Genomic DNA, 24,710 nt, shown 5'->3' on the forward strand with positions numbered 1-24,710 from the left:
CCCGCTCCCTCTCTCTCTCTCTCTCTCTCTCTTCCCTCTTCCCTCCTTCTGCTCTCCTTCCTCCTCCTCTCCCTCCCTCCTCTCCGCACTGTGCTCTCCGGGGGCTCCGGGTACCGCTGCAGTATCTCCAGCCACCTCCATCCAGGAGGCTGGGAGCGCGGGGCGGAAGGGGAGGGCTGCGGGGGGGACAAGCTGAATGAATGGGCATCGCCTCGGTGCTGCTGGAGCCTCCGCATAGGGGCGAGGCGGCCGGACCGCGCCGCGGGCAGGGGGGCAGCGGCTGCCGGCCAGCGGCCGGGGCCGGGGCCGGGGCTGGGGCCGGGCCGGGCCGGGCCGAGCCGAGCCGGGCCCCCCGCCTGGCCCTCCGCTGCCGGGGCGCTGCGAGGAGCGGGCGCTGCCCCGCCGCGGGACCGCTCCGGCACGGGCGCTGCGTCCCGGCGCTGCGGATCGAGGTGAGCGGGCGGCGGGGCTGCGGCGGGGCCGCCCGACGGGGCGGGTGCGGCTGCGGCTGCGGCTGCGGGCGCGGGTGCGGGTGCGGGATGGGGCCGGCGCGGCCGGGGAGGGGTAAGGATTCTTAGGGTGCGGGGTGAAGCCGGGCCCCAGAGGGGCTAGACGGGGCGGGCACGGGGCTGGACGGAGCTGGGGCCGGGATGGATGGTGCTGGGGCCGGGCTGGACGGTGCGGGCACGGGGCTGGACGGGGCAGGCACGGGGCTGGGTGATGCTGGGAGCGGGGCTGGACGGTGCGGGCATAGGGCTGGATGGTGCTGGGGCTAGGATGGATGGTGCTGGGGCCGGGCTGGGTGATGCTGGGGCCGGGATGGATGGTGCTAGGGCTCGGCTTTATGGTGCTGAGGCCGGGCTGGGTGATGCTGGGGCTAGGCTTTATGGTGCTGAGGCCGGGATGGATGGTGCTAGGACATGGCTGAGTAGTGCTGGGGCCGGACTGGATGTTACTGGGGCAAGGCTGCAAGGTGCTGGGGCCAGGCTGGATGGTGCTGAGCAGGGCAGGATGGTGCAGGACCAGGCAAAGAAGGAGTTAAGTGTGTGCGGAGCATTCGGTCTCTGTGTATGTGTGATCGGCACCCCCCGGGGGGCGTGGTCCCTCCCACCCCAGGGTGTCGGTGCGCAGGGTGAGCACGAGGCAGTGGGGAGGCCGAGGCATGCAGGTGCTGGGTGCAGCGTGTCAGAGCTCCATGGCTGCACAGGGGTGTGCGACAGCCACGGCGAAGCGTGGCCCTGTCGCTGTGTCCCTGGGAGCCACACTGCACTTGCGTGTGTGAGAACCCCAGGCTGTGTTTGTGTCTGCGTGCATGCGTGTGTGAGCCACTGCGGAGCCGGTGTGCGCGTTTGTGCCGGGGTGTGAGCTCCACAACAAGCCTGTGTGTGAGATGCAGAGCTGAGCGTGTCCTTGTTTCTGCAGGCATGCAAACTGCACCGAGCCTGTGTGTGGGAGCAGCCCCAGCCTGAGCGTGTATGTGCATGTGTGCGCGTGCTGGTACATGCTTGTGCACTGCTCCCCTGGTGTGCAGTGTGTGCATGCGTGTGGGCTGGTGGTGATGTGGGTGTTGGGGTGTGTGTGTGCTGCAGGGTCTGTGTGCGCGTTGGTCTGCGTGTGTTTTGGGGGCTGCGGGTGGGTGCTGGGCAGCACACAGGTGTGGAGAGAGCAGGCGCATGTGGGGAAGGCAGGGGGGTGAGCGTAGTCTGCGAGCACCCATGTGCAGGACTGTCCACTTCCCCCGTGGGCTGGGGATGGTGTCTGAGAGGAGCCCCTAGCCCCAGGCTGTCTCTGGGTTCCTCTGAGTGAGAGGGGCTGGGGGCTCCTCCAGCCAGCTGCCCCCTCTCCGGAGGCTGCTGGCACGGGCTTCAGGTGCCCCAGGGGAGGGAAGCAGGAGCTCAGCCCTCCCTTCCCTGGTGGCCCCCCTCCTTTTCATGTGTGTGTGGGCAGGCAGGGCGGCCAGCCTGCACCTCAGCCTCTGCTGCGCTGCTAAAGGCACTCCTGCTGTGTGCTGGACAAAACTGACCTGGCGGGCCTGCGGGGAAATGAAACCTGCTGGCAGCAAGCAGTGGGGCTGTGCTCTCTGTTCCCATATGGATGCAGCTGCAAGTAGGCCTCCTCTGTGCATCTCTGACAGTAGCAATGGCACGGATGAGCCCTGCAGCAGTGGCAGGGTTGCTACATTTGCATTAGGCTTTTGGGGGGTAGACCATGCCCCTCCAGGAAAGATAACAAGCTCCCTTGTGGGCCTTTGCCGTGACGCAGTTAGGAAACACCAGTCCAGGATGAGGCCCAGGCAGAAGCAGGGTTTAGAGCCTTGTTGCCATCATTTTGATCGGTTTGGCACTGAAATGCCTGTGAGAAGCTGCGTCTTGGTGATCTTCCCACCACCATGCCACCATCATGACGTCGGGCTGGTGTTGGCTGTCCTGTGCACAGATGTGACAGGGGACTGGCAGCCCACAAGACCTGGGCATCTTGCAGCGCCTCCTGCAAAATGGACTCTCAAAGGCTTGCAAATCCACCTCCGACTGCTGCTCCTCCAGTGAAGCACAAGGCAGAGCTCGCCCAGAGGCTTCCTGCAGGAAGCTAATGCCTGGTCTGAGCACCACTCCCGCTCCTGAGACCTGGGGCTGCTTTGCGCACCAGCAGGAATACGGCGCTTTAACAACCTGGGGCTTGGCAGCTGGTGTGTGCGAACCCAGGTCTGATCTCCACGGAAGCTCAGCTCCCTCACTCTTCTTTGTGTACATGACATACCAGTGCAGTTTAAGTGGTGAAGGAATAGAGCAGTTCAAGGGAAATGTGCCACTGTGCAGCGGGAGACCTTCGTGCCTTCTTACACCCTCATGCCAATCAAATGGCATTGGGCTGAATTTCACCCCTGGAGCATAAACATCTGGCAAGACAGAAAAAATGTAAATCAAATAAACATCGGTAGTAACTGGAGACCTGTTTTGAAATTGATTTGATACCTGCATGCCTCCCAGGCAAGCTTTTCTCATGTTAACCATTGTGCATCTTTGCATGAAAAATGAGGCTTTATTTTCAGACTGGGTAATAGCAGCACAGCATGGACAGAAATGAACACGCTGTTTCCCCTCTAATCTGTCCACAATCAGCCTTCACCCAAGCACTGAGCTGATGCTGCAGTCGTCAGAGATGAATAGTCCTGTACCCAGATGGCAGCCTGCTTTCCTTGGTGCCTGCAACATCCCTTCGCCATCCGCAGAGGAGGGGAGCAGCATGCGAGGCAGTGTTCCCGGGAGGACCACGGTGCCTGTAGATGCCCTCGTCCCTGGTTTTGCTGGCCATGTCTCGGGCCAAAGCCGTCAGCTTGTGCTTAGCGGCATAAACCACAGGCGAGGCATCACCTGTTTGCCAGAAGCTGTGCTGACTTCCGATTTGCTTTTGGCCACGATTCAAGGTGCTGATTCTGAGTTCTGAGCTCGGCATGGTTGCTTTTCTCACCGCCTTCCAGCCTGTGTGTCCCGCCAGGGGCTGAAGCTGCAGCTGACAGGTGTGCCCCTGCCGGCCGGCTCCACCAGCCCCTGGCTCAGGCTCTGCCACCCCGGGCAGCCTTTTTGGCCCCCTGGATGTGGGTGAGGAGTGCTGAGTCAGACTGGGCCAGGCCAAGCAGTCACCCTGCCCTGCCCACGGGAGGCTGGCTTGGAGGAGGTGACTCTCAGCCATCTCTACCGAAAGCAAAGGGGCTGCAGGCAGGCCACAGGCCGCAACTGGAGAAAGCTGGGGGGATCATAAAGAGTTATTTTGATCCGGGAGCCAGCTTGATTATGCTAAATTTTGGAGGGTATTTTAGGTGTGTGCAAAATAGATGGACGTGAAGATTCAGCTCTTCTGCTTAGGGCTGGGCTGGGGGTGTGAGGGAGGTCCTCAGCGCAAGCAGCTGTTCCAGGTGCTTTGTGCTGCTGCGATTTGGTTACGTGACAGTGAAGCTTTGCTGAAACCACACTCCCTGAGATTTTTACCAATCTCAGCTTGTACTTGATGGTGTATCCCACTGTCTGTGGCATAAATATGGTGATGCTTTGTAGAATGTATCCACACTTCACATTTCATAACTACTTTCCATGTCTTGTTCGGGAGCTTAGCTAGGTTCCTCTGTGGATGCTGTCTGACAAGAACCTTGCAACTGCTAGCAGTTGTCAGTGGACTCCTTGTGTGAATTTGCATTACAGTTTTGTGTGCTCAAGAAAAAGGGCACCTCTTGGTTGCAAAGGCATTATGCAGGGAAAGTTCCCAGAAGGCTGGGCTCTAACATGCCTGCTCTGCTTTTGCTCAGGCTCTCATGGATGTCATCCTTTCCTGGCTCTAATGGCTGGCTGTTGGGCTTAGATCATGGGCTGTCAGGAAAATTACCTTTCTTGAGAGCTTTCTCTGAATGAGGCCTAGCTCACTGCAGCTCTTTCCAGCAGCTTGAAGGAAGCACATTTCAACTTCCAGAGCTGCTATGGCAATCTCTGTGGTTCCTGAAACTTTATGTCCTCTAAGGACAGAGGGAATGTGTGACAAGCAGCCACAAACCTACACTCTGATGACTGCATGATCATTTAGGCATGTCCCCTGGGTCTGGCTCCTGCACACCCTGGCAGGGCATGGACCCTTCTGCACATCCCTTGGGCAATTCTCACATGGGGGACGCTGCTCCCTCAGGTCCCCATCAACTGCATTCGGGTTTGGTACCCCTTTCTTCTCCAGGGCTGCCTATAGATAAGTCGCTGAGTAGCTGGAGAGCTCTGCTGGGAGGGACCCAGGAGCTTGGAAGAATGGTGTTGACACTTGCGGGTGGGCAGAGATCTACCCTGTGGGCAAGGCAAGTAACTAGCAGCCTGTGTGCGCATAAAATATGTACAAGGCAGATGTATTAAAACTACTCAGCACTGGCTTAACCCTGTGTTGAAGAGGGAGCAGTATGAGACCAATGACAAATGTCATAAAAGTTCCTTTATATAATATCCATAATATTACATGACATATATATATTCATAATATTATATGATATATATATATTCATAATATTATATATTATATGATGCATAATATTCAAATCCCTCAGCCATTTGTTGCAATGTGCCCTGGCAGGACAGGGGCCACCCACATAATTTTCCTTGCAAGATGACAAATGCGTGACAGAGCAGCAGTCCAGCTATTCCCCTCACTGCGCAGCACTCTGGCTGGCTGGCATGGCCAGGTTGCCTGGACCCTGTTCCACCCTCTTCCTTTCCATTTGTCATTCACCTCAGACATGGTATTTTCTTCATCCACATTATCTCAGGGCCTTGGTAGAGGAGTAGACACTGGAGGTGGGTTATTGAATTGTCATGTTTGGTGCCCAGGATGGCCCAGATGATGCCCAGGGCTTTGCAGGGAGCAGCTTCCCTCTGTGCTGTGTATGCTGCAAAAAACTTGTGACAAATGTCACTGGGATATTTGAGGGGACCTGCTTGTACCTGAGGAACCTCAGCTGCTCTTGTGTGAGAAGCCCCTCTGCTACTGGGGAGCATAGGGAAGGGCTGGCTGGGTGTATCAGGCTGGTCTAAGTCAGTCTGAAGTCCTCAGATGCAGAGACAGGGAGCCTCACTGTTTGCTTTGCAAACATCCTTTGAGTGCCAATGCTTTCCATCTTCTTACCTCCATCCCCTTCAACATCTCCAGGGCCTGTACAGCCCATGTCACATCCCTGCCAGCCACAGCTGTCACCCAGCCAGTGGGATGTTCCAGCTGCCCCAGGTGAGCCCGGCCATAAGGCGTCCTTCTGTCCTTGGGTCCCCTCCCCTCGAGGAAGGGCCAGGCAGCTGCCAGCTCTGCCGATGGCTGGGGCTTCCCCGTGAGGCTGCTGGGACTGGCACTGTGGTGGGCAAGGGCCATGTCCTGCTGCTCCATCAGCAGAGCAGCACCCCACGAGATATTTATAGGCTCCATAATGTTATTCCCCTGCCAAACTATTACTGAAATAGGCTCAGTGTGTGTCATAGGAGAGAGGATTTTAATGGCACAGTTTCTTCACTGCAGGAATGAAGTTGATGCTCCCTCACCATTTCCTTCGTCTGATTAATCCTTTTGACACAGAGCAGCTATGAGGGGATGGCTAGTCCCGTGCCTTGGGGGGTGTTCAGCACCTTGTTTGCCACACTGCCCTTCGTGAAGTCCCCGAGACAGGCAGCCCAGGCACATATTCCCCACCAAAGGAGGGCTGGGCAGGAATAGGCCACCTGAGCTCTTCAGCCATTCCCTGGGGCTGGCCAGGCATTGTCGTCTTTACTAGGTAGTCCTGGTCCCAGAAGGTCAGAGAGGTCTGTGGGGTATGAGCCCTGAAGGCAGCATGCTGAGGAGACAGCAGCCCAGCACATGATGTGCAGCAGCACCGGAGCAGAGGTGGCCGTGAGTGCCCTGAGGTTGTGGGCTCTGAGCCATGGGGAGCTGCGTGATGTGGGAATGGGAGGTTTTTGGGCACTGGGGCTCCCTGGGGCTTGTAAATGGTTTTTCCTTGGGACACTGGGAGAAGCAGCTCTCGTGTAGCTGGTGGCCATGAAACCCTTGTTCTTGAGATCCTGCTATACGCTGGGGACAGAAACCTCCCTAACCCATTGCTCCCAGTCCCTGGTGGCCTCTGGCGCTGCCCACGTGTGACACACGCAGCCACCTCTCCTGGGGGTCTGGGGCTGGTGGCCAGCAGCTGCCAAGCACTGGGCCCACTGGCCACGGCCACCCCACAGTGCCGCTGACAGCACAGCAGACAGGCCCTTGCAGAGACAGATTGGAAACTGAGAACCAATGCGACGAAGAAAAATGTCCTTCCCACACAGCCCAGCCTGTCCTCCTCCCTCCCCCAGCAATGCTGCTGGCGAGCTGCAGCCGTGCCAAGCCAGGGCACTGGGGGCCTGGCAAAACACTAGTGCCTGTGGGAAGGAGAGAGCCGAGGGCAAGGGCAGGGAGCGCAGATGGAGCAGGCAGCCTCAAGAAGGCTGCTCCTGTGATGCAGCAGGCACCTCCTAGAAGAAACACCTGGGGCTCTGCAGGCCTCCCTCTGCCTCCTGGCTCAGCAGACTGCCTTTCGGTGGAGGTTGCTTTGGATGGGGCTCTGGAGGTGGCTGTGTGGCTCTGGAGGCTGCCTCCTTTCCCTGCCCTCCTCCTGCCCACCCATCTTTTGCCTCCACCTTTGCTTGCACCTTCGCCAGTGGGCCAGCTGGGCCCCTCATCCTTTCCTCCCCAGTTATTTTCTGGATGGTTGTTCCTCTCCTTCCAGTGGCTGTATATCCTGAGATCAAGCACTGAGTGCTCTCCTCCTCCTCCTTGCTGTGTTGTCCCCTAGGACAGACCCATTCAGCTTGCTCCTCCTCCTCCTTTTCCACTTCATTAATGAGTCTCTGTGCACTAAGAAGTAGCTGCTGGGGGACCTGGGAGGACAGGCTGCACTGGGACAGCAGCGGGGCTGTCAACCAACCCAGCTCCCATCAGGATCTAGGCTTTGGGGCACTGGGCGCTGGCTTGGGATTCTGCTGTGGTTGCCCAGTGCTGGCTGAACATGGCACTGGCTGTGCAGGGCTGGAGGGAGGTGGCAGGCAAGGAGTGCTTTGTGCTTCTCACCTGCAGTTGCAGGAGGTAAATGAGTCAGTGATGGGCAGCTCCCAGCTGCTCCACTGTGATTTTGTACTGTCGCTGTGGAGCGCAGAGCTCCCCACACTGCTTCAGGGCTTCTCCGTCAGGGTTGTCCTGGGCAGAGGGTGTGCAGCCCCTGGGATGCCCTCCCAGCTCTATCCCCACTGCAAAACGTAAGCTCCTGCAAAGGCCCCTGCCTCTCACAGGGGTCTTTCCACCGACTTTGGTGGGCTTTGGAGCCAGTGGGCTCCGTGGGGGTGTGCAGCAGCCTCCAGACCCTCACCCAGCAGCTGGTGCTGCAGCCCAGTATGTGCTTGTCGGCAGCAGGGGGACCTGTCCATCAGCTGTATGTGGTTCAGAGCTTTCTTAATGAAAATTACTTTCAACGCACATTTTGTGGGCAAAACGTTAACTTCACCATGTCTCAACACTCTCCAAAACCTGAGAAACAGAGATGGTTTCTTCTCGGTGGGGAGGGAGGCTCTTGTTGTCACTCTCTTTCATATGCACACACACGCAGACACACACACAGTGGCTCTTCTTTCTCTCCCATCCCACTTTCCTCCTCCAAAAGACTTCGAACACTTTATGGAAATGTTATTTTCTCCCCAAACTGTTGCCTTTCTGCTGCGTTCTCACCAAGCAGCCTGCTTGCTGGCTTTCCCTGGGCTCCGCTCCCAGCGCAGGCAGTTGCAGCCGTCCCACAAGTGCAACGTCAGCGACGTCCCTGTGGTGACAATGCTGAGCCTGTGGAAGGTGAAGGTTCTGGGGTGGCCGTGCGGAGCTGCCAGGGTCCGGGCCACCCCATGAGCTAGCAGCACACCTCCCTTTGCTTCTGCTGGGGCTGATCTGAGACCTCTTAAGTTACTCTAGACACGATTAAGGAAAACCCTCCTTCCACCATCCAGCCATGCTCTTCAGGGTGCCAAGGAGGTCCTGCTCACTAGAAGCACATTTGAAGACATCCACAGCCCTGCCCACAGCTGGCCTTCCCTGGCAGCTGCCTTGCCCCAGGGGTGCTCTGCATGAGCCTGCTCCCCTTGCACATGCCCAAGCGTGGGCTTCATCCAGGGGTCCTGCAGGAAGGGACAGGGCCCAGAGACAGGCTGGAGGTGGGCTGGAGTTAAAAAACCCTTTGTTGTCTTGTATGAAGGGGACTGACTCACTGCTCTCCCGTGCTGTCATAAGCAGATGGATGATTTAATCACCTAGCAACCAAAATAACGTCAGGTGAGGAGCGCTACCCCAGCCGCTCTCGGCCCACAGCCCTTCCATCAGCCTGGTGGCAGGGGCCAGGCAACCTCCAGCCTCTCCCCAGTCCTCGGGCTGCCCTGGGCTGAGGCTGGCAGGAACCCTCTCCTGTCTGCCCCACCATGGCACAGTGCAGGGCTGTGCACATACAACTGGCAGCCCAACAGAAGAGGCTCCCAAAGCCATGGCTGGAGTGGGGTGCACAGGGCTGTGAGAGGAGCCCCCAAGGCCAGCTCCTGGGAAGGCTGAACATCCTGCCAGCATCCACAGAGTGGCCAAACCTCCAGCACTAGTTCAGCAGGTTTCTAACTATCTGGAGCATCCAGAGGTCCCTTATGAGAAGAGGGTGGCTGGTGATGGCTGGGATCCACGAACTTGTCTGGACCCCCTTGTCTGCATGCACTGTTCCAGCGCCAGCCCTGAGCATCTTTGGCTCCTGCCAGGTCCTCTTGCCTGGCACCTTCAAAGGGTGAGAATAACCCTAGGAGCCAGTGTGTTCCTTCATCTTCTTCTGTTAAGGATAGGGAGGTATTTGCCTCCCCTGCATGTGCTCATGGCATAGACCTGATGCTGTCACCCCTGTCCTGAGATGTCAGGTACCCCCTGATGGCTCCAGTCAGGCTCTTGGCATGAGCCATTCACTACAACCCATCCTGGCCCAAGCTGGGGCTGCAGGTGACAAGATCTCATGGAGCAGATTCTGAGCTGAGAGGGATAACCAGTACTGGGCAGGGAGAGGGCTGCCACAGCCTGACCTGGTGAGGCTCAGAGGCGAACACAGACATGTGGCTACTGTCACCATGTGCAAGGTGAGGACGCATCTGCTCAGGCTATGAGCACTATCTTCCTTGTGCATTTCACACTGCAGGACTGCCGAGGACTCTTTCCTTGAGTACCTGATGCTTGGACCTCTGTGTCAATGTGAGATTGCTCCCAGTCCTGGGCTGGAGAGTGGGATGGGGCAAGGCTGCTTGATGAAATGCTGACCTAGTCCCGTGCAACCATCTCCCTCCCTCCAAAACAGCCAGCAAATGTCTGGACTGGGGATTGGGTTGTGCCTCACTGCCTCGTGGATGTGGAGATGTGGGTGGTGGGGAGCAGTTACTCCCCTCCTCCAGATGATAGGCCCGAAGGATGCGGGGCCACCATGGCACCTGGCTTAGGGACAGGCTGGCACCAGCATTGCATCTGCCAGAGGCCACGTAAATAGGGCACCCTGTCTCCCAGATCCTCTTTGTGGGACAGAGCTGATAAAATTAGCCAATACACCCTGTTCTGTGCAGCATACTGAGGAAGTCTCTGTGCCACCATGGCCCAGGGGAACCAGGCAGCCCTACTTCGGTGCCTGCTTGTCCCGGTGAAGGTGAGCCACTTCCAGGCGACGAGTCCCAGCCAGGTTGTTCCCTGTGCTACTCCAAGAAGTTGCAGGTCTAGGCAACCATGTCCTCTCTCCTTTGCTTTGGGGCTTGATGGCTTTGGTAGACTCTGCTGACTTAGGAGGGAGGCTGATGAGGGGATGCTGGCTGGAGCTGAGCACAGATCAGCAACTGAGGCTCTATACAGGCTGATCCAAACCCCTGTGGGTGAACCAGGAAGGGTTCTGTATGTCATTATTTCACATCCCAAACAGCATCTGCCTTGCCCCTGGAGTTCCGTGTCCCTGAAAATATGCATGCAGCCATTCTGGGGTAGCTCAGAAGTGCAGACTCCTGGTAGCATGTGCTCCTGTCCGTCTGATTGGGATCTGTGAGTGCTCCCCATGGAGCTTGGTCTAGGAGCATCTCTTGTGTTACCTCTGCCACAGTCTGCCTCAGAAACAGCTGAAGTCTCTAGAAACCCAGGCAAATTTCAGACAGAGAAAAGGGTTTTGAATCCTGTTTCCACAAGTACATGTTTATCCTGGTCTACTGGTTGACACTGGAGAAGTAAAGCTTCGTTAACCTCCCTGTCTTAGAGGGGTGTAAAGGGTTGTTTACATACATCAGATGAGGTGCTCAGCTCTTCAGGCTGCTCTCCCCAGGAGTCAGGCCCAGTCTCCTGTCTGAGGACAGATTTATTAACTCACTCAGAAGCAGTCTCCACACAGCATCACTGCCTGCTCCTCTAGCAGGTCAGCCATGGCTCCTGGGTCACGCTGGTGGAACAGCTGAGTGACCTCGTGCACAGGGGACAAGCTGTGCACTGACTGCTGCAGTGCTGCCCATCCCGTCCCATCCCATCCCATCCCACCCCCTCTGGGGTGCAGGCGCAGAGCTGTGGGCAGATCCAGAGCAGGAATGAAGACTGACAGGACCCTGGCTGAAAGGTCAGGAGCAGACAGGGGCTGACTCTGCTCATCCTTGCAAGCTTCTGCAGCCTCCCCATGGAGATGTTTCAACTGCACTGGGGAGGATCACAGCAGTCTCTCTCTCTCCAGACATGCTACATACAGCACTGACTGACCACCAAGCCTGGGAGGACATAACCGGTGGGAGAAAAGAGGAGTGAGAAGGGCAGTTGTTTTGATGTTTCCCCCCGGGCAAGGAAATGACCCCATGTGGGGAATAATGGGACTTTTTTTCCATGAGAAGAAGTCACAGCACATTGTAGCCTTCAGGGAACCTCAGGCTGGTGCAAGGAGGGGCCCTCACTCACCTCTGGCCCTGGGGGGTGCGGTGCTGGCAGGGTGCCTTGGGTGAGCCAGGTGCAGGCAGGGCCCTCCTGCCTCGGTGCTGGCACAGGGACATGTGGATCAAGTCCCATCAGGGTCATACTGGGGTGGAGGGGAGGAGTATGTCTGCCTTTGTGCCTTGAGCGTGTGGGTAATGCTTTTGAGGTCTGTCTCTCTCCTATGGCAAGTCTTTGCATGGAGCTTGGAGCCCTTCTGGAGGTAGTTGAGGTGGTGGTTATGTACTTGTCAGTGGTTTGAGTTTTAGAAGGCGTGTGATGCTGGGGAGTGTGAGTCAGCACTGTTGGGCGCACCATCCTTTGGATGGCTTTTGGGAAGGCAAAAGTTGTAGAGCAACTCCTGAGATGGTCCTAGACTCACTCGCCTGATATACTATTTGCCCTGGAGCAAGGAGCCCAGGAGAAAGGAGCCAAGTCCCACAAGGATCTACATAGGAAATAAGGAGTCTAAGACCCCGACTAGGGACAGCAAGGGCTCCTGTAGGGGCAAGACCATCTCCATTGTTTCTCTTTGTGTAAGAGCTGTGTCTGGACTCCAGACACTGTCTAGAGGAAGTCTTTGGAGAAGTCTCCACACACATGATGGGTATCCCCCAAGACACGTGCATGAGTGCAGCTTCAAGCCCTGACTTTGGCCTCGGGGCTGGAGTTGTCTCTCTGGGGTGCAGTCAGGCCTGACACACAAGGACTGTATTGCTCCACGGCCCTCAGGGCATCCCAGCAAAGTGCAGAATGGCCAGGCTGGGCTTTCCTCTTGCAGTCCTTCCCCAGTCAGAGCTGCTACCGCCCTGCAACCTGCAACTATGTGGAGAAGGAGACAAGGGGGGAGCTCCAGGAAAGGTGGGAACAGCCTGCGGCGCTTGCTGTGTCCCTGTGGGACTTGGCAGCAGGAGGGCAGGAGGGTCTGTGTCCTCCTAGGGACAGCACAGGTGGCTCCAGCCTGGCACCAGGCTGCCCTTCTCTCGGAGCAGTGTGAAGATTCAATTTGTCTCCCCTGCCTTAGATTGGCCCCACTAAGCAGGTTTTAATTTTGTTAAGTAAATATAAAGTAATGGCAGCGGGGATAGGAGCCAAATGGCCTGGAGACATCCTGGAGAGCCAGACGAGATCTGCAGCAAGGCAGGGCTCCCTGCAGGAGCTGGGCATCCAGCAGAGCCTCCCAGGGAGAGAGGGAGCGGGACTAGTGGGGCGGGCCTGGGTTTGCTGGCATGGAGCAGATGCAGCTCCATGCTGCCGTGTGCTTGCAGCACCTCCCTGCCTTCAGAGCAATTTCTAAATGGCTGCTAAGCATCACTGTCAGAAGCATGCTCATCTTCCACTCCTAATTAGTGGATCAGGCAGTAATTTGTAATCCTTTTGAATAGGACTATCTTAGCATCTAGCACTGGAGCCTGGGAATGACATGGGGGAGGGCAGAACAGAACAGAGCAGAGGTTGCTCCAGCAGGCAGGACTGAGAGGAGTGGAAAGCAGAAGGGCTTTCTTCAGTTCCCTTGGTGTGCACAAGTATCACTGCCTCCTGCTTCTGTGGTCCAATGCACCTTCCTCTTCTTTCTCTCCTCTCCAGAGTTTTGACATTTTCATTTCTCTCTGTGTGAAGTAATCAGCGTGGCAGCCCTGGCGGGCTCGCCACTCAGCTTCTGCTCCTCATCGAGGCTGGTGGGGCTGCAGAGAGGTGCACCCGGCTGGAGCTGGAGACCCGCACCCATGGCCAGGCAGCGGGTCACAGCCGTGCCAGGGCAAGGAAGGCTCCCCAGTGCAAACCTGCTCCTGTGCAGCTGGGAGCAGGTCTGGCCTTTCCTGTGCTGGTTTGCATTTTGCATTTTCAAGGGTGAGGATAAGATGGCACCTGGGAGAAGAAGAAGCAGCAGCCAACAAGCTGAAAAATAAGATGCAAAGAGTCTGAGCTCACAGGGGCTTGGGAGAAGGTATGAGGGCAGTGTGTGGCTCTGTCGTAGATGGGCAGTGGGTGATGGCCCCGGGCCAGCATGGAGATGGGTTGGACTGGCAGCAAAGTGCAGCAAATGAAGGAGAGGCTTGATGTGATGGGCACAGCCAGTCCCAAGTGTTAACAGCTCCGTGTGGCCTTACTCATGCTCCAGGGGGTCAGAAGAGGTTGGAATGGCAATGGAGGCTCACAAAGGGAGTGCAGCAGTTTCTGTGCATGTGCTAGAGCAGGGGAGGGGAGGGCGGTTGTGCTGGAAATGGGGCTGAGCCAGGGAGGTCTGCAGGCATGGGGTGACAGCTGGTGTAGGGCTTACGGAAAGCTCTGGGTGACAGCGGTGTTAGGCAGGAGTGAGGCTTTGTGTAGGCTGAGGGGGCCAAGTAGTAGTCCTGCTGTGCTGCATGCAGCACTGAGCAACTCCTTGCTGTTGGTTGGTGTCTTTAGCATCAATCCATCTGGTAAAAGCTTATCTGTCCTGAATGCATTAACCTTTATAAATGACTTAATGTAAGGTACAACCACAAAGAAGGGGAAGGGTCATGGGAGTGGTGCAGATGCATTCAAGTTGTTGCCTTGGGCCTCAGTGGCATGAGGGTCCTGGCCCCAGGGGCCACAGCCTTGTGGGGGCAGGTGCCTGGGGGGCAGGCGGGGGAGGGGGAACAGAGGGGGAACAGAACCGTTCCAGGTCATGGAGCAGAGATCTTGCTAGACGAAAACAGCTACTACCAGTGACTTCAAGGAACACCGCTTCCCTACTTTATTTCTTCAGCCTTTAGAAGAAAGTGTTTATAATAGCATCAGTGACTCACTGAGCGCTCTTTACTCACCAGTTAATGACTGAGCAGAGTTCCAGTGCTCTTAGTGATTTTGGCTTAAATAAACTCCATCCTTCTTTCAGATTTCCAATAATATGTGAGAGTGGTCTTGGGCATTCAGAGAGGGCAGGAGATAAGCACACAGAAAAGGAGAGCATCTTCTTACCCCAGTGTCAGCACCCCAGCTATTGTGGTGTTGAGGGTCTGCATCCCAGCTAAAGACAAAAGGAAAAGAAAGTGAGGCCAGGCAGTCTCGTATGTAGAGACTTCAGAAGTCACACGTTCTGGTTTTGGTGTTCATCGTTGCAAATAGGTTTTATTCACCTCCCCAGCCATCCTCCATGCATCTCCACCCAGAGGCAGCTGCCCACATTTGTGGAGAGGGTGCTGAGAGCCACCCCATCCCCAGTCCTTCCATCTTGGCATAGCCTGGCTCCAGAGAGGGACAAGCTCTGGCTTTCTGTGAGGGAATGTGCTTGCCCTGCAGAGATGACCAAGCTCCTTGAGACATGCTGCTGCCCCAGGGAACTGCTGGTGCCATTCAGTGTGTGCTGACTGCAGGGGTCCCAGCTAGTTCCACTGGCACCGGGGGTGCCACAGGGAGCCTGTCCACTGCATGCCAGCCAGCACGGTGCCAGTGACCTTCCTTGTGCCATGACTGCTGGCTGCTCCTGCACCCACCTTGTGCTGCTGGGCTCTCGCCCCCAGCCTGCCACACTGCACTACCAAAGCAGTGAATCACGAAGCCAGGGTGAGCAAGTGCTTGCAGGTAGTCGCAAACCTGTCATCACGGTCGTGGGCTTTGCCCTCCAACCTGCCATGCTTGTCATGCTCTTCGGGTTTGGTGGCCCCCGGCACACCAGAGTCAAACCCTCCCCGGGTCCTCTTGTCTTGGTGCAGCTCTGAATAAAGCCACTCTGCATGAAGTGGCAGCACTGACATCAGCAGTGGCACTGATGAGATAAACCACAGAAATGGTGCAGTCAAAACCCTTGTGTGCCCGCAGCACACACAGATTCAGTTCGTGGGGGGCAGGGCTTGGATGGATGCAAGGGCTGCTCTTCTCTGCCACACGCTCTCCTGGCCTGTTGTGAAGCCAGGATGTGAAGATGAAAATACAACTGATGCTCAAGTGCCTGGGATGGGGAGGGGACTCCTGGGAAAGGAGATGGGGAGGGTGAGCTCTGCACTGAGACCAAGAGCCAAGGAAAGGGCCCAGTGTCTGCGAATAAACTGCGTACTTTGGGCTGCTTATTCTGCTGTAACAGGGTCCTTTGTGGCTGCCCTGCAGCCTCTCTGGGCTGCAAGGTGTCATCTCTTCCATGTGCTGGGATCTGCCCTGCATGTCCCCAGCCTGGGTCCCCCGGGGACATCAGGCTGTCCCATTCACCCCCAGCCCCCAGCCAGGTCACAGAGCTCACCTGAGCCATCAGCCACAGCTCTGCATGCGTGTGAAGGATGGGGAGGTTGTCTCAAACCTTTGCACCAGGAAGGGGACAAACAAATATTTATAGAGGAGATAAGTGGAATGAAGAATTCATTTCAAGATTTTTTTTTTCCCGCTTTTCCTTTTTCTCTCAAAATTACCAAATCTGAGCCAGAGAGCTGGCTGTTTGCATTTGTCACACATACACACGATGTTATATCTATACATTATCTTGACATCAAAGGGAAAGTGTGACATTTTTCTGGCTGTGCAAGAAAGGAAGGACACCGACTGCTTTTGGGAGAGAAGCAGTTATTAACAAAGAGTTAAAAGACAGCTCCTGGAAAGGAGAATGAGAAATAAGGAAGGAGAGCACAGAACTGGGAATGACAGCCAGGAGCTGCAAAAGTAAATTTTCTCCTGGCCTTTTCATCTTCCCTCTCTATTAAAGCAGGGTGACAGAGAGTCTCTCAAGGCACTCACTGAGTTATTATTTTAAAGAAAAGGCAGCTGCAAATGTGGTAACAGCAGAGAGTTGGGGGATTTTGTTCGAGGAGGAGACCAAAGGAAACCTGTCTGCACGCAAGGCATCTCCACAGTGAGGTGTGAGGTTAGGCCGACACAGCCATGTCACGCAGCAGGCCCAGCCCAACGCTGCGCACCTCATGCTGGTGGCAGTTGTGTCACCGGGGCCCAGCCACAGGGATGGTGCAAGGCCCTCATCCTGTGCAGGACACTAATCCTGCCCTGCCAGCAGGCATTGGGCAGGTCCCAGAGGCCAGCTGGTCCCAGGGTGACTTTGGTGTCAGCGTGTGTTGCTGCGTGTCAGGTAGCTGGGCTGGGCAGCTCAGGAACCCAGCGCTTTAGTGCCCGTCTGCTTTCAAACAAGAGAGAATTGCTTAAATCCTTTTCCTTCTTTTGTACAACTTTGACATGAATGTTTTCAACTTCACGAGGCCTGCATGAAACCAGACTTGTGTCAAAGAAGCAGGTCTGGGCGCAGCTCCCCCAGGGCTGGTGAGCCAGTGCATGAGGACAAGGGGTTAATGGCAGACACACACCCAGCTGCAGTGGGGGATGCAGAAAAACCCATCTGAGCACAAACAGTGCATGCATGGGCAGCTGTGTGCCTGGTGCAAGAAATGTGCCTTGCCCCAGCGGATGTTTCCCCAGCCCACCCGTGCTGCACGCTGCCAAAGCAGTGCAGCTGGCAGAAGCAAAGCGCTCTCAAGGCAGAAGGGGCAATTCCTAAAGTTCCCAAAGCTGCCCTGTCAGCTCCGGCCAGCTCCAGCAGTTCTGGGTACTTGACAGGGCAATCACTCCTGATGCGGAGAGCTGCAGAGCCACCATCCTTCTGCTCCGTCTGCCCCAAGGCTGTGGTCTGGGTAGCCAGGAAGAAATGCAGGGCCGTGGCTGCTGCTGCCCAGCTGGTTGTTTCCTAAGGGACCCCACTTTCAGCCCTTGCTCTCCCCTGCTGGTCACTACATCAAAGCAGTGTGGCTGAGCTCCCCTCTTCTCTGTGCACCCGCTGTGGGAATGCAAACAAACCCAGGGATGCAGGGAATCTGGGTATGAAATACAGTCAGGAAGAAAACTTGCAAGCCTGAGGCCAAGGGTAAGCCCTCGCGTTGAGTTTCTGCGGGAGCAGCTGTATCCCACCCGGCACGCAGCACGGTCAGCTTGCAGCATTTCTGTGGAGGCAGTGGCAAATGGAGAGCAGCAAAGCAGGCGGGCAGGGTGTGCTTGTTGTCCCTCCTGCTGGAGCTTCTCATCCGCCTCTGGGGGAACCTGGAAGGTGAAAAGGCTCCTGCTGTCCTTGGAGTGGCCAAGGTCATTCATGGGAGCCGGAGCAGATGCCACATGTCTCATGGCTCATGCCAACGGCACTGCACGGCAATCAGCTGGAAAGATGGTCAAGCAGCATGGGCAAGGAAAGAGGGAAGACTACAGGGCAATGCCCGCACAGGGGCAGAGGAGGAAATCTCTTCATGAGGGGCTTGCACAGTTAGATTTTCAGACCCTGGAGGTATGGGAGGACTAGGTGAGATGAGGACGTGGGCTGTCTGAGCTGCCCAAATGGCATCTTGGTTCTGCACCAGGGTAGCATGGTCTGCCCATGGGGCCTCTGCTGTGCCCCCAGACATCCCTCCCCAGCCCTCCATGGACAGATTGTGTTTGTTTCAGCTCAGCGCGCTCATTAGATTAAAGTGGAAGAGTCGATCTGATCAAACTTGGAAACAAAAATAAACGTGCTGGGTTCAGCAGATGGAGGGAACAGTCTGGCAAGTCGGGCGAGCCCTGGCAGTGCCCCGCAGCAAACACAGCAGCTGTGTCGCAGCAGCCCCCTCAGACACATCTTCCCTGCACCGGTGTGCACAGTTCTGGCCCAGCAGGATCCCAGCTGTGGCCTCAGAAGGGGGCTGTGGGTGATGGGGTGTGCGCTGGGGGATGTCTGGGCCCAGTGCAGGCATGAGGTTTTTCCTCCAGCACTCGCAGCTGCATGCTGTGGAGGGGTTCTGACTCACACCTTTCTTTTCCCTGTTTTGCTGTCCCACCGCTTTGCTTCTCCTGAGCCCCCTTGGCCATGCATGAGCCCAGGGCACTGCTGCCGCTGCCCCCAGATAGCCTGTGCTGGGGATCCCAGGACACCCACCACTCCCACAAGCATTTACCAGGGGCACAGATTTGCTGTGTGCTTCCATCGTAAACTGCAGCAGTGCAAACAATTATTCTTGATCTCAAAGGATTGTGCCTGAAACAGAGATGAATGAACCTATGTGCTATAGTACAGCTGCCAGATGAACATTTTATGGGGTGTTTACTTTGCTATGTGATGCTGAAGTACCTCTGGAGTTCAAGCACTGCTGAAACACATCTCCTCTGTTCATTACACATCTCATCTGCTCATTAACACCCATACCCAGCCAGGCCCACAAAAGAAGCAGCAATGCCTCTCCTCTGGGGACCTGATGCATGCTGTCTTAGCAGAGAAAGCCCCCTCCAGCAGGGCAGAGGAGTCAGGGGGAGTCTTGCCCTCAAGCCATGCCCTCGTCCTTTCCTGGATCTCACCTCCAGGCTGGTGGCACTAAGAGCCCTCCTGGCAGTGTCCTGCCCTGCATTCCTGTGAGCTCCCCAGCACTGAGGGGGTGACTACACAAGCAAGAGCTCAGCCAGCAGAAGGGAAACTGCTTCTGCTGGAGACATCTCTGGTCTGTCTCAGCTGGGATATTCCCATATATTTTGCCCCTTACGTTTGGAGTCGCCTGACCCCCAGTTACTTCCCTCCTCCCCCAGCCCAGTGAGGGCTGCTTGTGCCTAGACCTTCTTAGTTAAATCTCTGATGGGTTTTGCCCGAATGGGGGGGGGATCCCACTGCCTTGTGCCTGGGGGTGACAGGTATATCTCCTCAGGGTGCACAGTGGAGATCTGCCCAGGGTGGAGACACTGGCTGCTCCAGCGTGACTGTCCTAGAAAGTAGGTCCTGCTCTATTTGCATGCTAGAGGACCAGGCTCCAACACTGATACTACAGTATGGATTTTACATCCTTTTTGGTGGATTTGAGCTGTATTTAAGAGATAGCTCCTGACAGTAGTGATCCCAGGAGCTCTACTCAGTGGCTGGATCAGGATCTGGTAGTTCTCTGTTAAGTGCATCTTGCTGCCCAGAGTGTGCTGCTGCTGAACCAGAGTGGTTTTTGGGGAATGGTTCTGCACAGACCATGTACCTTCTTATCCATAACCCCCTTGCCTCTGAGATGGATGCACTTGGGGTCACTCTGGGTTGCAGCCAGCTTGTGTGCTGGATAATGAGGCTAAAAGTGTGGGAGCTGGGAGATGCAAACTATTCCTGGGTCTTCTGTTTGCTCCCTGATATCTCCTGGGCAAGTCATTACTCCTCTGTGCCTTGTGATACCTAATTGCAAGGCAGTTGTAAGGATCATGAGACATACTGGGGATGGTTTTGTGCAGTGGTGGGAGCTGTAGCGTGGTGGAGCATTTACAGCAGAAGCAATACAACCCCTCTCTGTAGAGTGGTGGGACAGCCTGGGCCAGCCTAATGCCATTGGCCCCAACCTACTCGGAAATGATGGGGCTGGGATGAATACCTCTCCCTGAGCTTCTCTGGGAAACCTCCCTACTGGCAAATACTTCTGGGTTTGCAGACCCCCTCATGGGTCTGCAAATACTTGGGGTTATCCAGGACACTGAAGCAAACTGGTTTTTAAAGAAAAGTAAGACTTCAGGTCAAAACTATACTTTGCATTGTAGCAGGTGGCCTGCTTGGGATCAGGCAATCACATCTGCTTGCAATTTCAGCTGCGTTATAGAGTCAATAGAGAATGAAATGACTTGGGAGACAGCTGGACAGGAGGACTCTGATTATTGCTTGGTACTGAGGGAACAAGAATTGAAAGCTCTAGGGAGCTGCCTTGATCCTGACAAAAATGGAGGTGAAGCATGGGGACACTCATCCCTGGGCTGTGCCAGGAGGGTGTGGAGGTGCTGGGGAGGTGATCAGGTGCTAGGCAGGGAGGCTGGTACAGCAGTTTGCATTTTCTAATGGGCCTGGGGGCAAATAACTGCAGCGTTGAAGGTAGGAGGTGGAAAGTCATAATGCTGGGGGAGACGGAGCTGTGACCTCCCCTGTCTGCCCATACCACCACAGGCAGAACCCCCTGCCCCATGGATGGGACTTATCTCCAGGCTGCTGAGCAGTTCGACTGCTGGCCACAGCTCCTCTTTTCAGGGGCGGCCTCTGTCTGCTGTATCCTGGAACAAAGAGGGGAGTTTTGAACTCTCTTCCGTCTTATTAACTCAGTTTGTATTTTTATATACAAATGTCTTTCTCTCCTCTTGCCAAGAAAGCTGTCTGATCAGCAGCAATTAACAAAGCAAACTGCAGTGATGACTTTTATAGCGTGTTCTGTGTGGCCTTGCTGAATGCCCTCAAGAAGAAGATGCCAGAAGTTTGGGAATTTCTGCTGTGCAAAGGCAGGGCCAGGACATGACCATGTGCAGAGGGAGGTGTGCAGGAGGGGCTGTGCTGGGCAGGCAGTCGTGGTCACTGGTCTCTCTTGGCCTCATGCTGCTGAGCTGTGCCTGGGGCAGGCCTCCATAAGCGTAGCATCTGCAGGCATCCTAACGCCAGCTGGAGGATGCAGGACCAACACTGGCTGCAGGGTCTCTCACCAGGACTGGGAAACGTAGAGCTCAGCAGGGACTGGGCCTCCTGAGCTGCATAGGTCCTGCAGGCACCTGTGGCACCCCGGGCGCTTTCAGTGGTTTGATCTCAGCCCTCCCTGTCTTGCTGCTGTCCAGGAGTACATCCAGGAAAATGCTGGACTGCTTTTCCATCCATCAATGATGATTCTCTTTTCATTTGCTTTTTGGGCTTCACCCTCTTAATCCAGCTGTCTCTTGCCTTACAAATGTTCTTTCCTCAATTACTTATACCAAGCTGCGGGGCTGTTTCGGTTGGTCTCAGGAGCACGATGAACCTTTGCTGTCCTGCAGGCACAAGCCTAGTGTGGGAACAGATCGCCCACCTCTGCCTTCATCAGAGGCTTCATCATTATTCCCTCCCTTCCAAGAAGTGCAGATGCAGGGTTATGTCTCAAGGCAAAAGGAAGAAAAGGTGCCTGGCTTTTTCAGAGGAGCAAGACGGAGAGCAAGGGGCTTGTGTCTGTTCTGCTGCAACTGCTGTTGAGCTCCTGTATGGCCCACGGGGCACATGCTGGTGTTAGAAGTCACCTGGGTGATGGTGGCTATGGGTGAATACCAATAAAGGAGGAGCAGGCAGAAGAAGGACTTCCCGGAGGAGGGAATCCAGTCCCAACTTGGAGCTGAACTGCAGCCGGTGCTGGGAGGTGCCAGATGCCCTTACAGAAAGGAGGGACTACGGGGAGAGATCCCTCCCCACTCCAAGATGGGGAGGGATGGTGGGGACTGTGCCATCCTTGTTCCCACTTGGGATTTCAGGATGCTGGTATGAAATATGAGCTTTGTGAGCAATCCTGACTCCTTTGCCTCACCCTCCTTAGAACTCGTCCACCTCTTGCACTGAGGCATGGAAACACAGGTCTTGTCTTTCTAGCCAGCTCTGATGTGCAACTTCCCAGACAGGGGACCAGTTCAGGCCATTCCTGCACCAAGGCTGCTTTATCCCCACTTCATAATGCTCTTATCTTGAAGGCTCTGCTCAGATTAAAGCCCAGGCAGTCAGTCCCCTCCCTAGATGTTTTGCAATGAAGTTTTCTTCCTTTAATCCGATGAGAGTGTAAGCTGCTCTTTTCAAAGTGCACGGGGAGGACAGATGTACATGTCACTGGTATGGTGAACTAGACTGACTGAGGGCAGAGGGAAGGTGCCTTGTGCTTCAGCTTGGTGGCACATGTGGCTGTTGTCACAGCTTGAACCCCATTTCTCCTCCAGGCCTCTGGGAGCAGCTGTGTAATGCCCAAGTACACCAGCAGTCATAAAGGCTAAAGGCTCACGTGGGAGCAGGATGAGTTGTTCAACAGACAAGTCTGTTGACCTTCCTGGACACCTTCAAAAAGCTAAATCCCAATTTTGGTCTCAGACAGCCATGGAGGTCCTAGAATCAGGGGAATGGTGCCAGCCATTTCAGTGAGAACCCAAGGGTGGAAACCTCAGCAGCTGTTTAGGTGGTATCTGAGGACGTGGCCTTAGCTGTGTGACTGTCACCTAGCCACGGTGGGCTGTTTTTTCTCAGTGAGCTCGTGAGTCCATGGCCATGAGTGGGCTGTGGAGAGGCTCGGGAAGATGGTTCTCTTGCAGCGGGGAAGGGACTGGAGTTAATCCATGCCTTCCTGAACTTATAGCTGTCTTTGTCCTCCTCAGCCCAAGGAGCATTGTCAAACAGCTGCCGCCTGGCTCTGCCTGCCCCACAGCCAGTGCATGGACCAGCAACATCCTCCAGCTCATGCATGACAGCAGTACACTGGCAGAAGAGGCACCTCAGACAGCAACGCTCAGACTGTGAGTGCTCTGGGCACCATGGGCGGTGCAGGACCCGGGGGTCATGATTCTGCTCCTGCATGGAGTGTCCCTGGGGTGAAAGGCGAGAGGAGCCTGTGGGTCTGGGGAAGCTGTGGGGTTCTCCTTTCCCATGGGGACGGTCCAGCATGCAGAGCTGATCTGATGTGAGATGCGGGCATGGCCTCAGCAGCCTGGAGTGAGCAGATAACTTGGGCACAGGGTAGCTCAAGGACTGTGTTACTGATGGGCGGGGGGGGGAGAAGGAAGAGCTGTGATCCTCTCCAGCAAGCCAAAGGAGGAGGTTGTTGCAAGGGAAGGCTGAGGTTGCCTTCAAGCCACTGCTTTGCCATGTGGAACAAGCTCAGTACGTCTGTGCGTGGATGCAAAGCCAGGTACCGCTGCATATTTGCTGAGAAAGATTGTCCAGTTCTGCAGCCCTCTCAAACACATGGATAACCTGTATTTCTCCCCCGTGGAGACAGATGAACTTGTGCCAAGGACAGGGCTCTGGATTTAAGGAGTGTTGTCGCAGCTGCTGGGGTCCATTGGGAAGGAACTCTTTCTGGAAGCAGCAGACACTTGAGAGGTGGTAAATAGGCATGGTAAACCTATGGAGGAATTAATTACATACCTCTCCTGCATCAGGAGCAATGTCTTGCCATGTTCTGGGATGTGACACCACCAGCTCAGACAAGCCCAAGTTTTCAAACGGTCTTACTTTGGCCTCCCAAAAGTACATGGCCATAAAATCCAATAATCACCTTGAATATGTTAGGAGTCTGGTTCGATTTTCCTTCACAGCCCTGCAGCCTCAGTCAACAGAGCAACTAAGGGATGCCAAGGGGTGGTCGAATGGAAGACAGTGCATAGGCTGGTGTGGGTGCTCTGTCCTGGCCTTGACACTGTTTGGAAGCAAATAGCTGTTACTCCAAAGATCACATACTACGAGGAAGCTCCTGACCCTCACAGGACATGGCTTTCTCAGCAGTTACAGCAGCTCCTAAAATCCTTCTCTGAGCTGTTGTTGCAGAAAAAAAAAAAAAAAAAAATCCATGACACTTTATAAATCAAGTTGATCTTTTTGCCCGCCATCTAGGTCAATAAAAGAGCATCTTTGTAACCTTCTGGGGTCATTCAGAAAGAAGAGGCATGTGATTTTCTGCAAGCCCAGAGCTGACATATACGGAGATTTCTCTTTGAAATTAAGTCTTTGGCTGGTGGTGCAGACTTCAAGTAGATCTGAGGATGGGGTAGAGGTTGGGTATGTGTGCATTGAGGAAGGAGTCGTGCACCTGGCACGGCTGCTGTGTTGGGTTGTGGTTGTCACACACAACCCTATCCCCTTCTGTACTTCAGGAAAGACCTTCTCAAACCTTCCTACTGAATAACACATGCGCAAACACAACCCAGCCAACAAATTGAGCATGTGGTTTGGTGTTGAGTGAGACTCAGCAAAGTTCTAGGTAGCTCCTGCATGCTGTAGTGCTATGGACAAGGAAAGGCCAGAAGGAACTGAAATCTGATGGGCTTGGGTTCTTCTTGGATGTTACATCCAAAAGAATGGGTGAGAGGGAGTCTGCTGTCTAATTTGGGAAGGAAACTGGCAAACCCACATCTGCACCAACTTGACTTCTGTGCCTGCATACTGGAGTCTTCCCCTGGTCTGCACTGGGTGGTGCCGTGCTGTGTCCCACACCTTTGGGAGGAACATGTGTCTCTTCTGTCTTTTCTGATTTTAAATACTGGGGAAACACCAAGGAAGTAAAAAAGGCACGTCAGTCCCCAGCAGAGACCTGAGAGCAAATGGTCACAGTTCCTATGGGGCACAAAGGTGGATGGGTGTGGGGGGGGGCAATGATGTCTTCAAGGTAGGAGAAACTTCTGGGGTCACTCCTGGGCACTGGGAGGCCTCCTCACTGGGCACACGGCTGGGACTGCCCCTGTCCCACAGGACCCATATGGCAACACTGGCCCTGGTCCCTGGCCAGAAG

General features: G+C 55.4%; 1 protein-coding gene across 5 annotated transcripts in view; it reads left to right on the forward strand.

The window, feature by feature from the left end:
* Positions 1-373: 373 nt before the first annotated feature.
* DLGAP4 (DLG associated protein 4) overlaps positions 374-24,710 on the forward strand; it is a 152,900-nt gene continuing 128,563 nt past the window's right edge. For 2 of the 5 annotated variants that reach the window (XM_084538418.1, XM_084538419.1), the window contains exons 1-2: positions 377-452; positions 22,582-22,719. The gene's annotated coding sequence lies outside the window, so the exon portion shown is untranslated. Of the gene's footprint in view, positions 453-22,581; positions 22,720-24,710 lie in introns of those variants that run through there. The other 3 variants (XM_084538415.1, XM_084538417.1, XM_084538416.1) reach the window with 3 other exon arrangements.

The sequence above is a fragment of the Aythya ferina genome (assembly GCF_964211825.1).
Source record: "Aythya ferina genome assembly, chromosome: 16".
NCBI lineage: Eukaryota > Metazoa > Chordata > Aves > Anseriformes > Anatidae > Aythya > Aythya ferina.